Source organism: Vidua chalybeata, chromosome 3, assembly GCF_026979565.1.
Source record: "Vidua chalybeata isolate OUT-0048 chromosome 3, bVidCha1 merged haplotype, whole genome shotgun sequence".
Classification (NCBI taxonomy): Eukaryota; Metazoa; Chordata; class Aves; order Passeriformes; family Viduidae; genus Vidua; species Vidua chalybeata.
In genome coordinates, this window is record NC_071532.1 from 113,805,752 (window position 1) to 113,813,773 (window position 8,022).

Here is an 8,022-nt window from a genome sequence, read left to right on the forward strand (position 1 = left end):
AGAATAAAGCCCAGAGGGCCGGAGCCCGGCGCCCCTGGGCCCTTGCGGGAGTCCCCGCACGGGGCCGGAGGCTCTCGGCGGATCCCCCCGTGCCGGTCAAACCCCGCCCGGCCCCGCCGGACCTGCGGCTTTGCCGGCATCGCGCTGAGAGCGGCCCCCGCTCTGTGCCGTGCCGTCCGTGCCGCGTCCCCGCCGTCTCTGCCGCTCCCTCTCTCTGCCCCTCGCCCGTGACAGCGAGGCTGGGCAGGAGCTTCGACCCTTCTGGGGGCTGCCCCCTTTTCTTGTTGCGGCAGAGTCCCTTTCGGGGGGGATGTACATGTGGAAAGGGATGGAAGCAAGTGCTGGGCTGCTGTCCAGGGCAGTTAAGACTCGTTCTGTGCCTTCTTTGGGGGCCAGGAAAAAGGGGTGAAGACTCGGGGCTCTGGTGTCATTTGGGGCACCCTAAGGTCCCTAGGAGAGGGAGGCACGCTGCGGCGGAGGAGCAGGTGGGTGGCGAATGAGGGGGGGTCATGCCGGGTGCCGTCCCCCGAGGGAGCCAAAGCTGCCCCAAAATGCACAGGGAGGGGGGTGTGTAGAATACTACATCCTGTCAAGTGCTTCGTTTTTATAGGTATTGGTAAAATAGGAATTTGTCTCTAAATTCATTTGGAAAGAAAGCCAGAGCAGCCCCAGGTGTGAACTGTGAGGATAAGGAGGGGCCGGCTCCTGCCGGCAGCTGTTTTAGGGGCTTTGCCTCAGCTGATTTTACAGGGAGCTGCTGGAGAAGAGGAGTTTATGGGTGGCTCCTGGGGCTGTCCTTGGAAGGACGGTGACAGCTTCGGACAGGGTCTGGGGGATCACCTGGATACGCACTTGGATACCTGGAGCATTGCTCAGAGGAGGTGCCGAGGGACAAACCTTTGTGCCAGGTAGCGGCAGCCAAACAGGTGAGCCCATGTGCATTTGTAGCGGGGACATTTCTCCTTTCCCTTTTAAATTTCATCTTGCCAATCCCTCCCCGGTGCTCCCAGAAAAAAAAAAAAAAAAAAAAAAAAAAAAAAAAAGAAAAGAAAAAAAAAAAAGTATTTTGAGTAGGAAAGAAATTCAAATTGAGGGTAGCGACTTGTCTTCCATTATTGACCGTGTCTGAACTGGTGGGGGATCCCCTTTCACGTGTGGTTTTGAGGGTATTGATTGAAGGAAAAGCTGCCTTTTCCAGGATGTTAGGGGTATCCCAGGGGTGTCAGGGAATCGACAATACACAGCCCATTGTTCTATTTGTAGTTCACCTCTACTTCTTATATAATTTTTCTGCTGACAAATCTTATGCTTAGCTCGAATCGCAGTTCTGCTGTTTCTGAGGCCTGCCTTTTGCAGCTTTCCCAAAACCCTCTGGTTTGAAAGATTCCCACAACTTGAGGGATTTCATTTGAGGACAAGCCCTTCTTTTCTGCTCTTACAGGGGCTGAAACTGAAGGGGAGAACACATTTATTTGCCCTTGTTGAAGTGAGGCGAGCACCTGAGTGTGGCGTCAGTTCCGGGGGTTGAATTGAAGGAGGCTGCAGCTCTCGCAGCGTTTGAAGGGTTGGAATGGGGCTGTGCCGCTGCATTGGAGGGCGCTTCTTGTGCCCCTGGCCCGGCAGCCAAGGCTGTGGCGCGGGAGCTGCTGGCGTTGCCCGGGGAGCTGCCGAGGTGGAAGGGGACTTGGGCGCGGCCGGGCTGGCGCGGGACTGCCGGAGCCGCGCCGGAGCGAGGCGTGCGGAGCCGAGGGGAGCTTTGCCGGGCCGGCGGGCGGGAGAGGCGGCGCGGGCGCTGCGCCGGTGCCGGCCGGTGCCGGCCGCTCCGTCCGCTCCGGGCGCGGGGCTCGGGCGCCGCCGGGGCCCCCTGGGCCCGGTGCCGGCCCCGCCGGGCAGGGGGAGCGGGCGGGGGGCTCCCGGCGCGGCGCCGCCTCTGCCTGCCGCAGGAGCCGCTTTCCTGCCGGGAGCCGCGCTCCGCCCGGTGCCGGCAGCGCGGCTTTTCATTTTCCGAAGGTCCTTGGTGTAGCGCTTTGGAGGTGGTTCTTAGGAATTGATTGTATCGTTTTCTTTTGTTCGTGCTTGGTGTATGCTAAGGGACATGGTGTACTTCTTGAATGTTATGGTTCTTGGTTCAGGTGCTGATGGCAAGGATTTATTTGGATTGAGTTTTGTTGTTGGATTTCATTTTTGTGGAATTTGGTGGATTTTTTTTTGTTTTGATTTTTTTGGTTGGATTTTTAAATAATATTTTTATATTATAAAAAGATAATTTAAAATTCTATATTTTAAGGTTTACAATGTTTTTTTATGGGTCGTGGCATGAAGTAGCGGTTAGGTTTTTAATTGGATTGTGGTGGCTTTTATTAGCGTGAGTATGTAGTGTTCGTTTTGGTGGGTTTGAGGCAGTGTCCTGTAGTTCATTAGTGAGGTTTTTGTAATATTGGTCATTGCATTATTGTTGATTGTATTATAGAGGTTTTATTCATTTGGTATGTTTGATTATCGTGTATGTTTTGTTGTTGCAGAGAATCTGGGAGATATTGTTTCTGGTTCCATTTATCTTTTGGCTTGGTGTTTATTTCCAGGTGGTATTTTAGTTTTGATGATGGTTTGAGGCATTATGGGTTTATTGAGTTAGGAATCATTTTTTTGTTGTTGTTAATTGAAGTTTTTTTTTTTTTTTTTTTTTTTTTTTTTTTTTTTTTTTTTTGTAGTTTGATGTATTTGGTTGCTGGTTTTTATTCGTTTTATTTTTGGGAACATGGTTGTTTATATGGTGGATTTTTTTCGGTAGTTATTTTATTTGGGTGGTGATTTTTTTGTTTCTTAGTGGTTTAGATTTTTTTATATCGGTAATTGGTTTGGTGGTTTTTTAAGTTTATTTTATAGCGTATTGGGTTCTCTTTATGAGTTAGTGTTGAGGTAGAGTTTTTTTTTTTTGTTTTTTTTTTTTTTTTTTTAGTAACGTTCAGGGTCTGTTGTAGGGTTTGGAGTTTAGTAAGTTAGTTGGATTTTTTTTTTCTTTTTAGTGGGTTTTGTGATTTGCTGTGTGGGATTGTATAGGGGTTTTTTTTTCATTTTTGTTTAATTTTTGTGATGTGATAAGAATTGTTAGTGAAAAGATTGTAGTGTGGGTTTTTTTTGCTGGTAGTTGGTTGGCTGGTGGAGCCATTCTACTATTTTTGGACGGTATGGGTGGGAATTTGTTGCTGTTTGTATTGGCATTTTAGTTTTAGGTATTGGATCTTAAATGCAAAATTATAACTATAACTATAATGTAAGAAAACAAATCTAGAAATATAAAAATGGGAATATAAAACTTCCATTTTAAATATAAATAGAATACATATAAATAGAACATGTAACATAAATAATATTATCTATCACCGTAAGATGTTCTAATGTTTGATATAGAGTATTTTATACTCTATAGAGTATTTTAGAGTATGTTTATATAAGTACATATGAATATAGATTATACATATAAATCAAATCCATAGAAAATATCAATCTAGAAATGTATAATTAATATATGTAGATAGATATAAAATACAAAATCATAGAAATTGATACAATACATAATGGATATGATACTGTATATGTCTTATTATACCACATGACATGTCATATATTTTATATATCTAAATATAGTACATCAATATACTGTAATATAATATGTAAGAAACTATAAATGTAAATGTCAAAAGCATAAATAGAAAAATATTCAAATATAGTTTAAAATAAAGGGGTTTTAAAAATTTTCTATTTGGTAGTAGGCAGGGCTTTTATTATAAAAATTAAAAATAGAAATAAATTAGAAAGGGCTTCTTTGGTTTTTATTTGGTTAGAGGCAGGGTATTTATTTTAAAAAATATGAATATACATTTTATTTTGATATAATTCTAAAAATAGAAATAGATAATCAATGTATAAAGATAGATAAAAAATATAAAGTGTAAATAAAAATAAGTAATAGGAAGAGATAGAATATAAATAACACCATACATCAATCTACATTTACAATGCAAATTTCAATAGAAATGCGAAAAACATAGATAAATTTAAACACAGTTTAGAAGAAAGGGTTTTTTTTTTAGGTTTTGACTTGGGTAGAGGCAGGGATTTTATTATAAACAATATAAACCTTTTAGAAATATCAATCTAAATATAGAAATATGTAATCAATATATTAAGACATGCATAAAAATATAAAATAAAATAAACTTTAAGTAATATGAATGAATGTAAGAAATTATAAAATTATCATTATACATCAGTATATATTTTAAATCAAAATGTGAATATAAATATAAAAAATATAAAAATAATATAGATTGAAATATAGCTTAAAAGAAAAGATTTTTTATTTTGGTTCTTATTGGGTTAGAGGCAGGGTTTTTTTTTTTTTTTTTTTTTGGTCGGTGTTTTTCGGTTTCGTGCGGGATGTTTAGGGGCATTTATTGCAGAGGATGTTTTGAAGGGGGTCGGCGCCTGTTCTTCTTTGCGCGCCTTCCCCGCCTGCAGCCCCAGGGCGGGCGGCAGTGCCGCCGCCTTGTGGCCAGAGTGCAGTACTGCAGCCCTCGCCCGAGGTCCTCCCGCGGCCGCCACCTTGGGAGTGGGTTGTCGCGGACTCGCTTGACCTTCCCAATATGGCGGCAAAAAAGGCGGGAAAAAGGAGGACCTCGGTCTGTCTACTGCACTGCCTGCACGGCACCCTGACGCCGGCGCCGCCCCGCGGGATTTTTTTCGCTTTTTCCCGTGTCGTGGCCACGGACTGTGAGCTCAGCGGCTGCGCGGGCGGTCAGGTTTTGAGCGGGCGCCGACAGGCATCGGCAAAAACGCCTCTCCCTTCCGAGGGCCTCACGCGGCCGCCATCTTGAAAGTGTCGCGGCGGCCGGGACACTCTTGACCTTCTCAATATGGCGGATAGAAAAAAAAAAAAAAAAAAAAAAAAAAGCGCGGGAAAATCGTGGTCCGCGTGCTGCACTGCCCGCGCGCCACGCAGGGGCCGCCCCGCCGGGATTTCCCGCGGCCTTGCCAGTACTGCGGACACGGGCTGTTGCCGCACTTGCGCCGCGGGCGGGTGGGTTTCAGGCAGCATTTTTCTTTTAAATAAGAGATCGTTAATATTAATATCATAGAGCTAGAATTTGCTTACAGGCAGGGCTTTTATTTTAAATAACAGAACTATTTTTGCAATAGAAATATAGAAATGTATATTAATATATCTGGATATATAAAAAGATAAAATATAAATAAATAGAAGTCATAGGAAGAAGATATTTAATATAGAATCGAAATAACATCATGCATCAATATACATGATAAATGGGAATGTGAAAAGTATAAATATGAAAGATAGTTCTAGAGAGTTTAAAAGAAAAGGATTTTGGAGGGGTTTTATTGGGTTAGAGGCAGTGTGTTTTAGTTTGTGTGCGGGTGGTTTTGGGCCATTTATTTTTCAGGATTTTTCCAAGGGGATCGCCCCTGTTCTTTTCTGCCTCCCTTCCCTCCGGGCGAGCGGCAGCCCCCGGCTGTGGCCGGCGGCGGTGCTGCCGCCTTGTGGACAGAGAGCGGTACTGCAGCCCCCCCCAGCCAGCGCCCTGCCCCTCGCCGCTGGGTGCCGGCTGAGGGGGGAAGGACGGCTGCCGAGCGTGGGAAGGGCGAGGCGCGGGAGCGAGCGGCAAGCGGGGCGGTGTCTGTAAATAGAGGGGAGGGGTGAAGGAGATTCGGGAGAGCAAAGGGACCCGATGACCGAGAAGAACGGCAGCGGCGAGGGCGGCCCGGCGGGGCCGCTTTCGGCGGGCGGCGGAGGCGCGGTCGCAGCGCTCACGGGCCGGGGGCGGCGGGCGGGGGGCGAGCGGCGTCGGAACAGGGCTGCACTCCCCTTTCCCGATCCCCCGCGCGCGTCCCTCTCTAGACGCTGGAAGCGACCGCGTGCCGGAAAATGCCGCCGGGGCGGCGCGCAGGCGGCGGAGCGGGGCCCCGGCTTTCCCCGCCCCTCCTGCCGCCATCTTTGGAAGGTCAAGCGAGCCGTCCCCGTCCCGCCGCGTTCCCGCCGCCTCCCCGTGCTTCCCCGCCGTCTCCACTCTGACACGATCCGCCCCCGTCCCGGACCCCCTCCGCTGCAGGGAAATGCAGGAGAACGCGAAAGCATCGGGGCAGAGCAGCCGCTGGAGGTGCCCGAGCCGTCTCCCCCTTGCCCGCAGGGCCGGAGTTGCCCACCGCCGGCAGCTGACAGGTACGCTGACAGCACGGGCGGCTCCGGCACGCTTTGCCTCGCTGTGTTCCGGTGCCGTGCTGCTGCGGGAGGACGGGGCCAGCGCTCCAAAGGCCAGAGCAGAGCGCTGGCGAATGGGAGGCGAGGAAGGCTTGGGCTAAGGATGGATTGCAACCGGGCTGCCTGTAAGTGCGCAGAGAGACCTTTGTCATCCACGCTGCCAAAAGGAGCACCTGGTACACCTATAGGCGTGCCTTGTGTTTCACGTGTTTTCATTTCCTGTTTGTGTCATCCCAAAAAGCAGGGACGGAGCAAATGGGACTGGTTCCCACTGTTGCTGGTGAAGGCTTTTTACAGGCTGCTGTATTGATGTCATCTTTTTTTCACCCCAAGTTTGGCTTTTCCCATGCTTTTCCCGTAGCTGCTGCATTGGGTGTCCCCAGGAGGGCTGGGTTCCTCAGCAGGGGTCTTAGGAGTTGCTATGGATTCTGATTTTTCTGAAGCTGTATGGAAGTGTGCTAGCGAATCAGCTCTTTTCTCTCCTGAAAAGCTTTCCATCTATGTCCACCCGTGCGTCTCTGTGTTTTAATCACGTAGCCGGACGCGCTGAGGTTCTTACTTTCTAAGCCAAAAGCTGAAGCAGATGACCGTTTGCTTTGTGTGTGTGAGGAGTGGCATTTGTGCTGGAGAGCTGCGGTTGGGAACAAAAGATGGACTAAAGGTGCTCTGGGGACGGGCACGGGAGGAAACGCACAGAAAGGCAAGGCAGTGATGATTGCGGAGGAGAAATGAGAGGTGGTTGCTTCCGATCCGTGGGGACTTTCCTTGGGAGTGATCGATCAGAGAGCGTATGGAAGTAGAGAGCATCTTCTGGCTGCTTCTGTTCTGTAAACTTCTCCCTGGCTTCACAGGTCCGTGCTGGAGAGTGGGAGAAGGGTCCCTGCTGGCTGCCGTGTCCTGGGTGGGCACAGAGCTCTGACCTTGGCCAGATGGGCTGGTGAGTATTGAATCAATCCCTGCCTCCTCGTGAGCAAGTTGTTTGAAGGAGTTTGAGGCAGGGACGGCTTTTAGCCGGCTGCAGTTCGGTTTCTTTCTCACAGGTTTCCGGGTGTTTTGATCCTGACGTCGCCAAAGCCTCAGTTTGCTGAATTGGGGCTCTTACCTGTGTGACCCGTGAAATGTCCCGGAAGCTGATCGATGTCTTCCTGCTCCCGCTGTGTTCATTTGGGCTGTGCTTCAGGCTTCTCTCCCTGGGCCCTTGCCGTTGCCGTATCTCTTGGATGCCGTGCAGAACGGAATCAGGCAGCCAAGCCTCAGGTTTCACCTTCTCCTCACCCTCTGCGCTGCTCGTGTGGCACAGCAGATCCTGAAGCCAGGTACTGGGACGTGCTGCGTGTGTCACTGCTGGGGTGAAAAACAGAGCCCTGGGGAGTGTCGATCCCCTCACCTGCTCTGTGCTCGTGCGCTCTTCCTGAGCTTTTCCTCCTGGGCAAGAGAAGGGGAGGGTGGGCAGCAATGGGAATGCGCCTCAGAGCAAAAGGCCTTCTGCAGTTGCCGGGCTGTTCTCCCAGCTCGAGCGCTGCACGCTCACTGACTGCAGCTTCCAGGAATTGTCGTCCGTGCTTGTGGATTGGGAGCGCTGTCCTCCTCCACCATGCCAACCTTTTCTCTTTACAGAGGAGCACGTGTACATAAGGGTAAAGAGATTCCTTCTGTCACACCGGTGTTTGGACCTGAGGAAGGTACCAGGTTTTCCTCCAGCTTTTTCTACAGTTTTGATTTTGAGGTAAGAGTCCCATTTTAGG

The 8,022-nt window shown here is 48.7% G+C and overlaps 1 long non-coding RNA gene across 1 annotated transcript; it reads left to right on the forward strand.

Annotated features, from left to right (window-relative positions):
* The first annotated feature begins 628 nt into the window (after positions 1-628).
* Positions 629-7,971, forward strand: LOC128786467 (uncharacterized). The gene is made up of 6 exons (XR_008430300.1): positions 629-926; positions 1,442-1,510; positions 6,129-6,238; positions 7,129-7,214; positions 7,318-7,534; positions 7,895-7,971. It is a non-coding gene; the product is annotated as an uncharacterized LOC128786467 (long non-coding RNA).
* The last annotated feature ends 51 nt before the right edge of the window (positions 7,972-8,022 follow it).